Here is a 16,963-nt window from a genome sequence, read left to right on the forward strand (position 1 = left end):
GTAAAAGGAAGTGCCTCAGAGGCCAGACAATTTAGAGCAACAAGAACCCAAAACAATTTTTCTTGATTAATAATTAACTGCTGTTCCAAAGCTCCTCATTATCACAGTAATTCATTCAGATATCTCACAGCTGGATCTCTCAGTAATTGCTGACAACAATTAATCTCATCACTTCATAAAGGTAATCCGGCCTACTCCAAATATTTATTCTACCTTAGCTGAAGAATTTATTAGCCCTTCCTCCCCCTGTTGTTGTTTATGATAACAGACACATTTGCTCTGTCAATCAACCAGCAGCATCTTCAAAAGCACTCAGATTTCATTCCCAAAAAATCACAGATCTTTCACATGGAAAATTTCCAAGTTTTTATTAAGAATTTGTTATACCGCCTTATCATATAGTTCAAGGTAGTTGTACAATAAAATCAAAGGTAGAACAAATAATAGCCAAAAACAGCTGTAATAAAACAACAACAATCAGGACAAGACAGATGAAACAAAAACCAAACTGGTACAAGAGGAAAGGGAGAACTACAATATAATTTAAAGGAAAGAGAGGAAAGCAGGAAAATACAAAAGGATGGGGTGACAACATGTCAGTCCAAGGGAAATGGACTAAATAAAGGTTTAAAAAATCCTTGAAAGGACAGTTAAACTTGGAAGTTCCTTCTTTGAAAATTATTGGAACCAGACGTCATGATATATATTCAGTAATGGCCCCCCAAACCTGGAACGCCCTACCTCTATATGTAAGAGAAGACAAAGATCTCAACAGATTTAAAAATAATTTGAAAACTTTTCTTTTTAGAGACGCATTTAATCTTTAAATGATCTATTTCTAACACACCTAACACTGCTCCTCATGTTCCCTCCTTATTTGGCTTCTTTCTTTCTTTTTAATTATGAAAAATATTAATTTTGTAACTATCTCCCTTTCTTTTTTTTCCTTATGTATCCAAGTCTGTCCGTCTGTTAGTCCGTTTTAACCCATTTTAATGCTGTACATTAAATTCTTAGCCTATTTTATATTTTACTGTTACTCGCTTAGTATGTAATAAGCGATTTATCAAATTTAAATAAAACTTGAAACTTGAAAGCATCTTTAAAAAGGAATGTTTTAAGGGAAGATTTGAATTTCTCCACAGTTGTTGTCTCTCTTAAGGAGTTTGGAACCGAGTCCCAGAGGGAGGGAGCAACAACTGAAAAGATAGTGTTTCTCCTGGTATTAATGTGTCTCAGTGACGGAACTGCTAAGAAGTTTTGATCCGAGGTTCAAAGGGTGCGTGGTGAGGAGTCTGTTGATAAATTCCGGCTGCCCTGTTTTTCTTGTTTTAAACATCAACAGTAATGTTTTAGAAGTAACACGGTGATCAATAGGGAGCCAATGAGCTTTAATCCGGAGGGGAGTGCAGTGCAGTTAGAGAGATGTTTGAAGCAGTGTAGCTGCCTCTGCCGTTCATGTGAATGTGTGGGAATAAAAGCCAATACATTTAAAATGTTAAACAAGTATTCTTTTTATTAAACTAGTGAAATATATTTCTTGATTAGATTCTGGTCACTCCCTGAACAATAAAGTGAATTCACAGATTGATTTATACCCCACTGATGTAGGCATACATTCAACAACAACTTTCTAATGGCTTATAATTGTCATGTCCAACAAATGAAATTTCTCTGCTTGGAAGCTTGAGTCGATCAGGTGATTGATTGGTTTCTGATGCTCTGTAGCTCATCTAGGATCAGCATGAGAATAAAGTGTCCAATTAGTTCGTGGCTAGCATATTCCCCAGTATAAATAAAAATGACAAGGTAAGGTGAGAGATTTCTCTGCAGATAATCAGTTGAGGCCACTCACTTCTACAACCTGTTTCTCTATTTTCACAGATGTGTTTGAAAAAGAAAACGAGAATCAATAACATTTGAAGTTTCCTTAGACCCAGCCAGATGCAATCGTGCTCTGCATTATCAGTGAGAGCAGTCATTTTCACAGCATGAGCTGTTCTGCAGGGCTTTGTGGTACATCGGTAGTGAAATATCAAACCACCTCCTACTCAACAACACACACCAAGCCACAAAACTTAGATGTGACTTGAATAAATTCACAATTCTTACACATCTCATAAAATCGAGCTCTTCATTGCTAGCAGTTTGGGAAAGGTAGGAAGTACAGACTTTTTTTTAACCTGATAAAGTAGTCAACTAGCGAGGCTTCATTGTAGTGACTCCTTATATATACGTATTTATTTACACAATAGAGTACATACACAAACAGTACAACAAATTGAACATCAATAAAGCATAATAGTGATAATGTAAAGCCTCCTAAAATTACAAAGAGGCTACCAACTATACCTCAAGTCCCATATTTCATCTTACAGAAGACTTGTTTTCACCTTTGCACCATCTCAAGCTGGAAGACCTCTTCCTTTTGAATGAAGACTCTCATTCTTTAACATTTTCAGATAAACCTGATTTCTCATTCTATCTTTTCCCACAGTATCGCAAGTAATTGCAACTGTGAGATCTAACATATTTTAGAGAAATCAAGATTACAGCATTGTTAATCAGCAGCATTCTCTTTTTTCCTCAAAATGTATTTCTGGCTACTTCAAACTTCATTAGCTTATAAATAAAACATGTTTTAATTTTGCAAATGGTTCTTAAGTTTAAGGTAAAAAAATAGTATTAATGTGTTTTTCTTGACAAGTGAATTAAGGGCTCCTTTTACTAAGCTGCGTTAGGGCTTTAACGCGCGGAATAGCATGTGCTACATTGCCCCGTGTGCTAGACCTTAACGCCAGCATTGAGCTGGCGTTAGTTCTAGAAGCATAGCATGCAGTAATTTCCTGCGTGCACTAAAAACACTAGCACACCTTAGTAAAAGGAGCCCTAAGTGTCGGAACAATATTTGTATTTGGTCAAACTGTAAACTGAATTATGAATATAATACCTCTCCATTTTGCACTAATATGTATCCAAATTTACATTACATTACATTAGAGATTTCTATTCCGCTATTACCTTGCGGTTCAAGGCGGATTACAAAAGAGATAAAAAACGGAGGGTTACAATGGAAGAACATTTGTCCTTTCTAGAGAGGTAAAGAGTAGGTTATGTAGTTTGTGTGGCGGGAAGAGGGACGGTAAGTATGAAGTTAGGGCTGTTTTAGGAATTTCTTGAAGAGTATAGTTTTTATTTCTTTTCTGAACGTCTTGTAGTCTGGTGTCGTTATCAGTAGATTGGAGATTTGGTTATCTAGTTTAGCTGCTTGAGTGGCCAGGAGGCCATCGTATAGTTTTTAACTTATCTTATACACTGGATTTTATGGATGTTTTAAGAAACTCCCTTAATCCATTATGCCTTTCAATAAATTCTGTGAGCTATCTTGGGGGCCAATTCAGTTCTTTTATATTTTCTCAGCATTAACACTTCTATGGGTAGCAGTAAAACAGATTCCAGAAAACACCTATCCAGGAAATTATACATCTGCTTATTTCCCTTAAAATCTCAGCTTTCATTACCTTCCTATAAAGATTCAGAAACATCCAGATCTTCAAGAAGAATGTAATGTAATTTATTTCTTATATACCGCTACATCCGTTAGGTTCTAAGCGGTTTACAGAAAATATACATTAAGATTAGAAATAAGAAAGGTACTTGAAAAATTCCCTTACTGTCCCGAAGGCTCACAATCTAACTAAAGTACCTGGAGGGTAATAGAGAAGTGAAAAGTAGAGTTAGAGGAAAAATAAAAATAAAATAAACATTTTAACAAGACAGCATTGATCTAAATACTTTGGAAGGTAGAAGAGAGGAGAGAAAGGAATAGAAGCATGATGAAGTGATGAAGTGGAGCAAGTAAGTTTAGGAGGAGCGATTGACATTACATTACATTACATTACATCTTCAAGAAGAATCAATGAAAAGTGAGGTTTTAATAAACTGTTGTGATCATTGGAATTATTTGTAAATTGTCTTACGCAGTAAAGGTTTCTACCGTGAGCCAACAAGGTAAATGCTCCAATTCATAAGAGCAAGAATTCATAAGAGCATCGAAGCATTTATCTCACCAGCCCATAGTAGAAATCTCTACCACCATTTCGTAAAAGAAGCCCTTAATGTAGTGGATGCATTCGAGTAATTTTGCTACAGAAGTTTATTGGTGTTTAAGCAGATGAAAGATATGCTAACCAGCATGGAGGTAAGAAATTGTATACATTAGTAGAGTAAGTTGGTTCCTGACCTGAACCACAAAGTCTAGTGTGAATATGATGGAACAAATTCATTTCAGATTTTAAAAAATTGATTTCTTTTAGACCTTGGAGATTTTGCATGACCTTGTTGGATGATGGAACAAAAAGTTACCACTGTAATGATATGGTATCTCTTTAGCCTCTCACAGAATTCATAGCTGTGAATGACAGGGTATCTCTAATGATAAATCAGTGTTGTTAGAAAAGACTCCTTCAACAAGTGGTTCTTTGGGAGAACTGGTTTCATAGTTGCAGGGCCAGCCTGAGGATATCAAACACCCTAGGTAGACATTTCGTTATGCATTGCCCCATTCCTCTGTGGCAGCTCAAGGTCGTACACCCCCCACCCCCACTGTCTATCATCTCTTCTTCTCCTCCCTACTCCCATCTCCTGCCCCCAATAGTCACCATTCCCTATTAATTATCTATTCCTTCCCCTCCCTACTCTCCAAGTGCTCTTCATCTCCCTTTCCATCCATAACCCCTCATTTGACACCTCATCTATCCTATCCCTGATCCCCATACCGTCTACATCATTCAACATCCCCCCCCCCCACACACACACACTTTTCCTGTCCCCCCTCCTGGGGCTGCACTGCTCTCTCCACTATTTCTCTACCTCTTCCTAGACATGAAGTTTCAAGGAGACACAGTGCTGGATGAGGCCCTTTAAGCACCTGCCCACATCTAAATGTTGCCATGTCTTGCCCCCCTCTGATGCAGGACTTCCAACGGGAAAGGGCAGGACTTGAGTGTGACCCTGTGCTTAAAGGCTCCATAAGGTAAGGTAAGGGTAATCCATTTAATATACCATCCTTCTGTGGTCAGCATGGGAACAAGTTGGGTGGTTGCCACACTAGAAGGAAGGGAAGAGAGGAGAGATTTAGGCCAAAGGACAGGATGAGGAAGGAAAGATGAGATTCTGCTCTCCTGCCATGCCGTTGCCTGTCAAATGCTGCTTCTCTAGGTGGACATATAGTCTAAATTGTGGCAGGGTCAGCCCTGAATAATTGCCTGGAAGTAAAAACTAGCATCTGACTTTTTAAAAAACAGCACAATATCCTGCCACCATGCAATTGCAATGCAGGTCTGGCTTTCTGATTCTCACTAGAATGATTCCCCATCCTTCTTAAGGTGTCATAACACCAGTAGCAAAGGATTTTCTACAGCAAACATTATTACACAGAGCTCCACTGGCAAAGCTGTTTCAATACTAGCAGGGCCACATGTTTAGCAGATACTGATGCAAAACCAAAGAGCCAAGTCTGCATTTTTAAGAGAATCATAGGAATGTAAGTGCCATTAACAGGGTTGGAGGGACATGAACACATCTCATTGCACAGGATTTCACAGACTAGAAAATAATACTTGTCATTATTTGTATTCCTTTAAACCAGTACTTATCAATCTTTTTGTGGTCATGACCCCATCATCACAGCCAAATATAACTGTGTGACACCCCCCCCCCCCCCGAGGTGCAGAATAAATGATGCTCCTATGGAGAACCCACCCAGGTCAAGACCCCAAATGCAGGTTTTGTGAGACCATTAGGGGTCTCAATCCAAAGAATGGGAAGTTCTGCAGGACAACTTTTCCCAGTGGTGGTTTCCTAGAACAATGGGTTATATAAGGTGCTATTTCCTGATAAAATTAAAAGTTGACTGTACATTGTATTCCGTGGCTGATTACCATCTGGGCTGCAATGTAACAGCTCTTTGGCACCCACTATGGCCCCGACTTTTCCCCATGACGTCAAACTGTATTTGGGACTTTCAAGCCATGTTTGTGTCACATGTGAGAATTTTCTACATTGTTTCTTTTGCAGGTCAACTGTATGTTCTGGACTACGCCCCCCGCCCCCATAAGTCAGGTATTGGATTTCCTCTTTCTGATTTTGTGACTCATACATTGGCATCAGGATCGCACTAGGATACAAATTCCATATACATTTCTCGTTAGCTTTCTGTCAGTATTTCAGTATCAGCCCCTTTCCTTTGGGCTCTGAGACTGTCACTCTGTATGGCCTTTTCATTTCCTTCTAGACCATATCTTTTCCTCTTCTGAGACTTACCTCCATGCTATCTGGCTGCTCTGTTTGCATGTCTCCCTAATGCTTGTTGCTTGAGGGAGTTTCTGATTAAGATCCAGTACTGTAGGTTCTCTGTATTATGATAGCTAAAATACTACAGATACAATGATGACATACATTACTGTTCATTAACGAAGCAGAGGGAATAATTCAGTTCAAGTCATGTACAGTCCAATATCTTGCAGTATTTTATAATATTTTGATTGTAATGCATACTACATTGGACAATAATGTGTGTCACAACTGAAGCATGACTGCAAACTTCTCTGCTGCTGTGAAGATTTCTGTAGCGTGCAGATGTCTGCATTGTAGGTGGTTTCCCCCATCTATAGTACTGAATGCAACTTCTATCTCCCTTCTTTTGAGCTCATATTCTGTACTACAGCTGGCATTTTAACACTTTTTCACTCAGTTCAGTGTGCATAACTTTTACTTTATTTCTCTTCATGAGTTTGGTCATCTTGTTCTAATGAACTCAACTAACTTGGCTTTGCATGTTGCTTACAGGGTGCTGAAGGTGCTTGTTTGTGAGGGTGGTGGGGTAGGGTGGAGGTCTGTGTGTGTCAATGTGATGGCACAGAATGAGAGGTGCCTGTGAGTGAGAACAGTGAAGTGGGATGGGGTTACCCTAATGTGTTGTCATTGGGATGGGATGTAAGCCCCCATGCATGATGTCAGCAGAATGGTTAATGGTTAAGTGACTGAGGGTGAAGGGAGTACCTGTGTGTAAGGGGAGTGAGATGGGATCAATAAGACAATGTGTGTGTGTGGGGGGGGGGGGGGGATAGGTTGGAGGTGTCTGTGTATCAACATGGTGGCAGTAGTACTGTCCAATTCAGGGGAAAAAAATTTGATCTCATACTAATTACATTAATTTTTAGATTTAATAGCTTTTTTCGCGAGCAGACCAGAGTTGATGTGAGTAAAAATTCTCCATTACATTACCTTGATGGTAATGTAAATTACAAATCTAGACTTACAAATACAAATAAAAAAAATGGAAAATAAGCTATTTTATTGAAAGGACTTAAAACATTTTAGCTCTCAGAGGCCAACACTTCTTTCCCTAGTCCTGACCTGAGAAAGAAGGTTATGATCTGATAGTTGGTCAAAAATATATTAAAATTTACCCTTAACTGTTTTCTTTTCTGATAATATCCCAGGACAAGCAGGCAGCCCATTCTCACATGTGGGTGAAGTCATCCACGGAGCCCGGATGTGGACAGCCTCGCAAGCAGACTTGCTTGTAGAAAACTTTGAAGTTTCGAGTCTGCCGCACCGTGCATGCGCGAGTGCCTTCCCGCCCAGCAAAGGGCGCGTCTCCTCAGTTCTCAGTTTTCCGCAGAGCCGAGAAGTCTGTCTTTGATGTTCTGCGCTGAACTTCGTTCACTTCGTGCCTTCTCTTCACCATGGTTTGTGTTTTATTTCTTATTACCGAATCGCTGTGTTTCTTTTCTTTTAGTAAAAAAAAGGCTTATTTTTTTCATCGACTGACTGGTGGGGCTTCGCAGCGACTATCTTCCCTTCTATGTCCTGGCCAGTCACGGGCTTCAAGAAGTGTAGCCAGTGCCAGTGGGCGATTTCCCTCACGTACCCACACAGCTGGTGTCTTCAGTGTCTCGGGCCTAGCCATAGTCCGGTCATGCATGTGCTGTGCTACCCTGAAACCTTGAGCCATCAAACGTCGTCGGATTCAAGTGGAAAAGCTTTTCAGGATGGAATCTTCAGCTACACCCTCGACCTCCGATTCGGTCAAGCCTTCAATGGGGTATCCTCCTGTCTCCACAACTCCGACCTCGAGTCTCATCAGACCTTCCTTGTTTGGATCGTCTTTGACCTCGTACACCTGTCATATCTTCCCCTGAGCTTCCCTCAGGTCAGATACCTAAACAGAAAGTTCCTGCAGTGGTCCTCAAGATATCCAAGCATCAATCCTCCAAGTTGAAGCATGCTCCTTCTGCCACCTCGGAGCCTTTAGCCTTAGCAAGTGGTCCAGTTTCAGAATCAGATCCACAATTGCATACCATTTTAGAGCAGGAATTTGTTCAATTACTGAGCAAATACAGTTCTGCCTCAACTCTGCTTCCTGCAGTCCAGCTTGGGCAATCAGCAGTCTCACACGAGGTCAAGTCCCTGCCTGTGTCTCGATTAGAATCTTCACACTCTATGCAAGGAGCCGAGTCTTTGCGAGTGTCTCGATTGGAATCTTCACACTCTATGCAAGGAGCCGAGTCTTTGTGAGTGCCTCGATTGGAATCTTCACACTCTATGCAAGGAGCCGAGTTTTTAGAAACATAGAAACATTGAAAAAAGCGGCAGAAAAGGGCTATAGCCCACCAAGTCTGCCCATTCCAAGTATCCCCCCCCCCCTGAATTTACTCCCTTAAAGATCCCACGTGAGTATCCCATTTTTTCTTAAAATCCGTCACGCTGCTGGCCGTTATCACCTGGAGTGGGAGTCTGTTCCAATGATCCACCACTCTTTCGGTGAAGAAGTACTTCCTGGAGTCGCCATGAAACTTCCCTCCCCTGATTTTCAGCGAATGCCCTCTGGTGGTTGAGGGTCCCATGAGCCAGAAGATATCATCTTCTGACTCGATGCGTCCCGTGATGTACTTATACGTTTCAATCATATCTCCCCATTCTCTTCTTTCCTCAAGTGAGTACAGCCGCAATTTCTTTAGTCTTTCTTCATACGTGAGATCCTTGAGTCCCATGACCATCCTGGTGGCCGTTCGCTGAACCGACTCGATCCTCAGCACGTCCTTTCGGTAGTGTAGTCTCCAAAACTGAACACAGTACTCCACTCTATGCAAGGAGCCGAGTCTTTGCGAGTCCCTCGATTGGAATCATCACACTCTATGCAAGGAGCCGAGTCTTTGCGAGTGCCTCGATTGGAATCTTCACACTCTATGCAAGGAGCCGAGTTTTTGCGAGTGCCTCGATTGGAATCTTCACACTCTATGCAAGGAGCTGAGTCTTTGTGAGTGCTTTGAGATTCCTCGATCCAAACTACTGAGTCTATGGGGTTTCGATCTACAGCTTCTAGCCCTATTCATTCACCAGCGGCATTGCCTGTTTCCAAGCATGGGGTGAAGTCTCCTCGATCTTACACGAGACCTGCTTCCAGGCAGCATTCTTGTCGTCGATCGAGGCCCTCATCGAGGCATTCATCCAGGCGCAGGTCCTCCTCCATAGAGAAGCCTTCCTCGTCCAGGCCTTCCAGCTTTTCCAGGCCACCGACTCCTCGCTCGAGGACTCCAATCGCAAAGACTCAGCTGATTCCAATGCCTCATTCCAGTCAATTTGTTAGGATACCAATACTCTAGAGAAGCTTCACCTTCATTTTCCACTCGAGGCGCCTTGAGGGCATCCAGCCCTTGTCGAGGTCAGGCTCTAGCAGATCAATTGTCTTTTTCCTCATTCCTCCGTCAGATGGCTGAGGACCTGGATCTTAAATTAGACGCTGGATCAAAATACTCTAAGGAGTATTTAGAAGAGGTGAGTATGCCTTGACCTCCTGCAGAGTCTCTCAAGCTGCCTCTTAATAGACTTTTGTCTCAAACTTTCAAACGGAACCTTGAGACTCCTTACGCTATTCCTGCTGTTTCAGGCAAGTTGGAATCGAGGTATAGAACTCTACATTGTAAGGGCTTTGAGAATTCACAACTATCTCATCAATCCCTTCTTGTGGAATCTTCATTGAAGAGGATCCATCCTTCCAGGGTCTATGCCACAGTACCTCCTGAAAGAGAGGGTAAGACCATGGACAAGTTTGGCCGTCACCTTTATCAGAATTCGATGATGGTTTCCAGAGTCCTCAACTATAATCTTACTTTCACTACTTATTTTAAGTACCTGATTGATATACTTCCAGGTTTTACAAAAAAACCTTGATCAACATAGACATTTAGAGTTCCAACAAGTCACTGCTACCTTGGCGCAACTCAGGTTACATCTTCTCCATTCATCCTATGATGCCTTTGAACTTTCTTCCAGGGTCACTGCTTTTTCAGTAGCAATGCGCTGTCTGGCCTGGCTTCGCACCATTGATATGGATCCCAATCTTCAGGATCGTCTGGCTAATATTCCTTGTGAGGGCAATGACCTCTTTGATAGTCCATAGAGGCTTCCACCAAGAAGTTGTCTGAACATGAAAAATCCTTTGCTTCTATTGTCAGACCAAAGCCTAAGCTAGCTCCTGCAAAACCTAATCAACCTATTCCATCCTATCAGAGGCGTTATCCACTAAGGGAAGCTCCTTACACTCAAGCACCTCCCAAGAAACAACAATAGAAGCAACAGAAACCTCAACCTTCTGCTACACCTGAGGCTTCTCAGCCTTTTTGACTGTCTCAAACAGAGCATAACCTCCATCATTCTGCCTCTGTCCTCCCCTCTCCCCATAGGAGGTCATCTCCATCATTTTTACCATCAATGGGAGACCATTACATCTGACAATAATCAGGGAAGGATACTCTCTTCATTTTACTCAGATTCCACCAGAGCTTCCTCCAAGAGAGTGTCCTTCCAATCCATCCCACCGCCCTTCTTCTTCAGGAAGCTCAAGCTCTGCTTCATCTCCGTTCCATCTAAGAAGTTCCTTTGGAACAGCAGAGCAGGGGATTTTACTCCCGCCACTTCCTAGTTCTGAAGAAGACGGGCGACTTGCGATCCATTCTGGATCTCAGGACTCTCAACAAATATTTGGTCAAAGAAAAATTTTGCATGTTGTCCCTGGCATCCCTTTATCTCCTTCTAGATCAGGACGATTTGTTATGTTTTCTAGATCTCAAGGAGGCTTACACTCGCATCCCCATTCATCCAGCTTCCAGTCAGTACCTCAGGTTTTGGGTGGGGAATCTGCATTTTCAATACAGAGTGCTACCCTTTGACCTGATATCTTCCAGAGTTTTCACCAAGTGCCTAGTGGTGGTAGCCAAAAATCAGACCACCACTATATATATGTTCATATCACATTTAGTTCCTCAGAATGCCACACGATAGAGTAGTGTGGTAGCTGTCCTCACTGGAACATTTTTTCTGTGAATTTTGAACAATATGCAACTGCTTGCTTTAAGTTCTAATAAGTTCTAATAATTTATAAAGTGTCAATGCTTATTTGTAAAACATAATGGTCATTATAATCTTATTTAGTGCATAGTAAATAACTTAGCTTTGAACCGGGTCTGCCTCATTCCTCACCGACGCGTTTCAAGATTTTCTTCAGGGTCGGGGACAGAGAGAACTGAAAAGAGTGTAAATAGTAATAAATACATCAATAGACCGGTAAAAATGATGCAAATTAAAATATAATTATGAAAGATAAGATATTTACCAGAACTATCCGGAATATTAGCAAACGCTAAATCTCTATATTATTTGCCGGAGCAGTAAGATGGCCGCGGCGTTCAAAGTGGAACTGATATAGTCACGCCCCCTATCATGTGACCCATCTTAACCAATGAAGGAACTACCAATCAAGATAGTACAAAACTGAAAAACTTAAAAACTCCGAATGACAGTACTGAGATTCCGAAACCTAGCTATGTGACAGATGTCATCCAGTCACTCATGAGGTTCAATCCATGAGGGCTCATAGTGTTCAAAATGAACATCCAGCGACGTTCTTTAATGTTTAGTTTATATTATATATTGCCTCCCTCCCACCCTACATGTACAGAATCTATGATTCGCCATCGCAAGCCATTCCATCCACTTAAGCAAAATACATTTGATAGCAATCACTACAGTCCAACGAAGGAATGTGGAGGCTCCAGGCCGACGGGGATGGAAATGCAAGGAGGCTCCAAATAACACCAAGGCCAATCTCCGAACTGTAATGTTCCAGATATCATCTACAAAAAGGAAAACAGCGTCCCAAAAGGTCCTTATAGATGAACAAGACCAAAACATGTGGCCAAGACCAGCATCTGGGGTACCACAACGCTGGCAGTTAGCAGACAGGCAGAGCCCCGCCAGGAAAGCTCTCCGAGGAGAAACATATAGGCGGAGAGTCAATTTGTAGTGTTGTTCCCAAAAAAGCGCATATTTACTATACAAAGGTAGTTTTTTTAATGGCAGTCAAAATTACATCATCAGAGAATGCCATATTTAAATCCCTCTCCCAAGCATCCCGCAATCTGAGACAATCAAGCATAGGGGATTCGTCTTTCAGATGTCTATGGTGAAATTTCAATGGGACAGGCTGTTGGGAACCAAATGTAAAGGCCTCCATCAACAATTCCCGACAGGAGGCCGAAAGATGAGTACTTGACAATAAGGAGATGTAATGGTGAATCTGAAGGTAGGCATAGACATCCGTGCGAGGAAGAGCAAATTCCTCACAAAGCTGGTCAAAGGATTTGATCAGACCTTCATCATCAACCAGATGAAGCAAAAAACGAATCCACTTTGCTTCCCAACGTACAAAGCTAGCATTGTCCACCCCAGGAGTAAAACGAGCATTATAACGTAATGGTAAAAAGGGAGAGACAGTAGAATAAGGGAATGAAACCTGCAAACCCAGTGCCAGGCCCGATGAAGGGGGCAATGTAACAACGCACTGGGCGCATAAACCCATTTGGAAAGCAAAGGAGAGTGGAGAAACGCACTAAAGTGGGTAGAGGTAAAGCAAGAAAGTTCCAAGAAGGTGTTAGTAAATGTGGAGGTGCCGCTAAAAAGGTCATTAATGTGGTGCATGCCACAAGCAATCGTTAAGAAACAAAGATTCAACAGCCCCAAACCACCTTTATACCAAGGGGAGGCCGTTCTCCTACAGGGAAGGCGAGCCCGCTTGCCCATGCAGAGGAACTGTTGCACCACTCGCTCAAGACGCTTTTCATCATGGGGAGATAGATAAAGGGGAAGAACCTGAAAAACATACAGCCACTGTGGCACAACAAGCATATTATAAAGACTCACCCGGCCCAACAAAGAAAGGGGAAGACCCCGCCACAATTGCAGCCGAATCCCAAAGGTAGAAAATAAAGAGCCAACATTTAAGGAGTAGAGGCGGGCGAGATCCATAGGAATGTGGACTCCTAAGTAGTGAAGCTCAGATTCCGCCCACCTCAAAGGAAAGGAACTCCGCCAAGAAGTACGAACCGCTGGACAAGAAGGCAAAGCCAGAGATTTGTCAAGATTCAGGGAGAGGCCGGAATGAAAACCAAATTCAGAAATAAGGTCTAATGCAAGGGGCAGAGAAACCTCTGGATCGGTCAGGATTAAAAACAAGTCATCCGCAAAGGCCAGTGTCTTCAAGGACTCACCCGCAACCCGAAGGCCCCGCACCTCATCTGTGTGACGTAAAGTACAAAGTAAGGGTTCTAAAAAGAGCAGAAAAAGCAGAGGAGATAGGGGGCAGCCCTGTCTAGTTCCCCGGAGAATAGGAAACGAATCCGTACGAATACCATTAACCAATAAGGACGCCCTCGGATTAGAATATAAGGAACGGATTGCATTAAGGTAAAACCCCCCCAGCCCCACATGTTCTAATGTAGGAAACAAAAAGGACCAATTAACACTATCGAATGCTTTAGAGGCGTCTAGGCTAACAAACAGCGAGTCAATGTTCAACTCCTGGCAATAAGCCAACGCAAAGAGGACCTTGCGCACATTACGAACCGAGTGCCGACCCTGAACAAATCCAACCTGGTCTTCATGGATAATAGAAGGGAGAAGCGGTGTAAGACAGTTGGCCAAAATACGAGAAAACAATTTTAAATCAACATTGAGTAAAGAGATCAGACGATAAGACCCCGGGTCATCTGCCGCCTTACCCAGTTTCAACAACAAAGTAACCAGCACCTCGTTAGCATAGCGAGGAAAGGAACCCCTATTGATAGCCACGTTGTAGTAGTCGAGTAAGGGCCCACAAATGCTGTGAGAGAGAATACGATAAAACTCGCCTGAAAACCCGTCCGGACCAGGAGCCCGACCCGACCTAAGAGATTTGATGGCACCCTGTAATTCCAATGCTTGAAGAGGTTCGTTAAGACGAGTCGCCACGTCCGCAGCCAAACGTGGCATGCCGGACGAGTGCAGATAGTCAGAAATAATAGTGCTACCCAAACCTGACAAAAACAAATTATTAGTACAGAACTATAGGCCCTTGTCGTTAATTAATATAGACGCAAAACTATATGCAAAGGTTCTTGCGATGAGACTTCAGCATGTTTTACCTCATATCATCTCGCCAGATCAGAATGGCTTCATGTCTGGCCGTTTAGCTGCTGATAACACGGGTCTATTTGCACACATCATAGATTATGCTAATCATTCTGACAATGAACTGGTAGCTATGGCCTTAGACGCCGAAAAGGCGTTTGACCGTATTGAATGGCCCTTTTTATTTTCAACGATGAAGTGGTTTGGCTTTCAATCCAAATTTCTGTCTCTGGTGAAAGTCCTCTATTCCAATCCATCCACCAAAATAAACATTAATGGTCTGTATTTACAAGCGTTTAGACCTAGCCGAGGGACTAGACAGGGCTGCCCCTTATCACCATTGCTCTTCAACATCACACTAGAACCACTCTTGATAGCAATACGGACGCATTCAAACATTAGGGGTATCAAATGTGGAGGCTCTGAGATCAAATTAACTGCTTATGCAGATGATATCCTGCTATATGTAACGCCTACATCGCTTGAGCAAATCTTACTGGTAATATCATCATACGCTCAGGTATCAGGATACAAATTGAACTTGAATAAGACTGAAATTCTTGCTCTCAACTGCCCTGAAGTAAAAACAGATATTTCGGATTTGGGTTTCCAATGGACTAACGATAAAATGAAATACCTAGGTATCTTCTTTGGTAAGACTCTAGAAGATACAGTGGAACATAACGTCAAGTATATAATGGACTCAATTCAATCTCTCACCAACAAATGGACTCCTCTGTGTCTCACATGGTGGGGTCGCTTGTCTACTATCAAGATGATGATAACTCCAGTTGTGAACTATATATTGAGTATGTTACCCATGTACTTACCTAAACATGTGTATGCAAAAATTGAGTCTCAATTATCTAAGTTCCTTTGGAATAACTCCACTCCAAGAATTGGATTGAAGAAACTGAAGGGCGAAATATCTGAGGGTGGGGTTAAATTCCCCAGCTTCTTTGACTACCACACAGCATTTATTATGAGAAGAAGCTCGGCTTGGATTTCTGACCAGCACAATATGTGTCAAGCTCTATCGTCCTCCCTGGAAAAAGATTCGCTAGGTATTACAGACCTACGCTCCGCTATATTTACTACTACATTGAGTAAAGATGGACATAGAGATCCCACTCATTCCACCAAGCTAGCTGTCCACGTAGCTGATGAACTTGCGGATATCAAATGGACAAACTCCTCTTATATATACCTCTGGAATAATGTGAAAATTTTAATTCAAGGGAAGTCTGTTAATTGGCTTGTATGGAAAAATGCGGGAATACACTACCTTCACCAACTTTTTTACGTTGGTGAGTGGATACCTTTCTCTACCCTGCAAGAGAGATTTCAATTGTCGTCATCTCAACATTACAAGTAGATACAACTTTGTCATTCTATTAAAGCTGCCATTAATACCTCTATGATACAAGATTCCCAACCCACGCTGATGACTCTGAATCGGGTAGTTGTATCTAAGAAGAAAGGGAAGGCTGCTTTTTGGTACCATTACCTAATCGATGCTAAATTTCGAAGCTCCTTGGCCTTGAGAGATGTATGGATACATGACATCGGCGTGGATATTGAACCACAAGAGTGGCAAGAAATATGGTCTGAATGTACACATTCACTTCACTCTGCTAATATAATACAATCGGCATATTTTCTCTTGAATCGGGCCTTCTGGACACCATATAAACTCAGCAAGCTTCCCAACTCGTCAACAAATAGATGCTGGTCTTGCCAACTGGCAGTTGGTACGTTGGATCACATGATTTTTGAGTGTCCACATATTAAATCGTGCTGGCACAAAGTGTGGGAAACTATATGTATGATCACTGGGATTGGAGAAGGCATCACCCTTGCAATCATAATATATGGTAAACATGGGTTAGGAGTGCCCATTGATGCTTGGTCTGGAATGTTACTAAGTTGCCTGCTCCTCATTACTGTAAAAACTATCCTATGTAATTGGAAAAATAGTGGCAATCTATCGTACCAGATGTGGTGGTCTCAGATCTGTCAGGTTAAGCTTATGCTGAGAAACATGGTTGTCTAGCTAAATATCTTAAAATTTGGGGTGCTGTACTCAATTACTGTGATTCTATTTCATGTTATTTTATGGTATTTGTTCTCTCTTTTGTTCTATAGGGCATGATGTAGTTGAAGTTCTGCAGCTATGACTGACATTTTCTATTTCTTCACTTTTCTATATGTTATGCTTGATATTCAACTGTATTTTAGTGTCCATTGCACTTGTAGTTCTTCATGATGGCTATCAACACACTGTAAAACATTTTACTTGTGCATGACTACAAATATATGTATATGTATTTTTATTCATGGATATTATAAAACCAATAAAACATATTGAACTTAGAAATAAGATCCCCAGAGATCTCGTCCGGTGCAGCATAAAGTTGAGAGAAGAAATCGAGAAGCGTCTCCGCCACCTGCG

The 16,963-nt window shown here is 41.8% G+C and overlaps 1 protein-coding gene across 3 annotated transcripts in view; it reads left to right on the top strand.

The window, feature by feature from the left end:
• Positions 1-16,963, top strand: part of KCNIP1 (potassium voltage-gated channel interacting protein 1) — a 669,345-nt gene that overhangs the window by 349,476 nt on the left and 302,906 nt on the right. Inside the window, exons 1-2 of one of the 3 annotated variants that reach the window (XM_033927125.1) lie at positions 5,014-5,040; positions 6,079-6,123. The exons of 1 other annotated variant lie outside the window; for it this stretch is intronic. The gene's annotated coding sequence lies outside the window, so the exon portion shown is untranslated. Of the gene's footprint in view, positions 1-5,013; positions 5,041-6,078; positions 6,124-16,963 lie in introns of those variants that run through there. One more of the 3 variants, XM_033927126.1, reaches the window with a different exon arrangement.

Source organism: Geotrypetes seraphini, chromosome 18 (assembly GCF_902459505.1).
Source record: "Geotrypetes seraphini chromosome 18, aGeoSer1.1, whole genome shotgun sequence".
NCBI classification, from domain to species: Eukaryota; Metazoa; Chordata; class Amphibia; order Gymnophiona; family Dermophiidae; genus Geotrypetes; species Geotrypetes seraphini.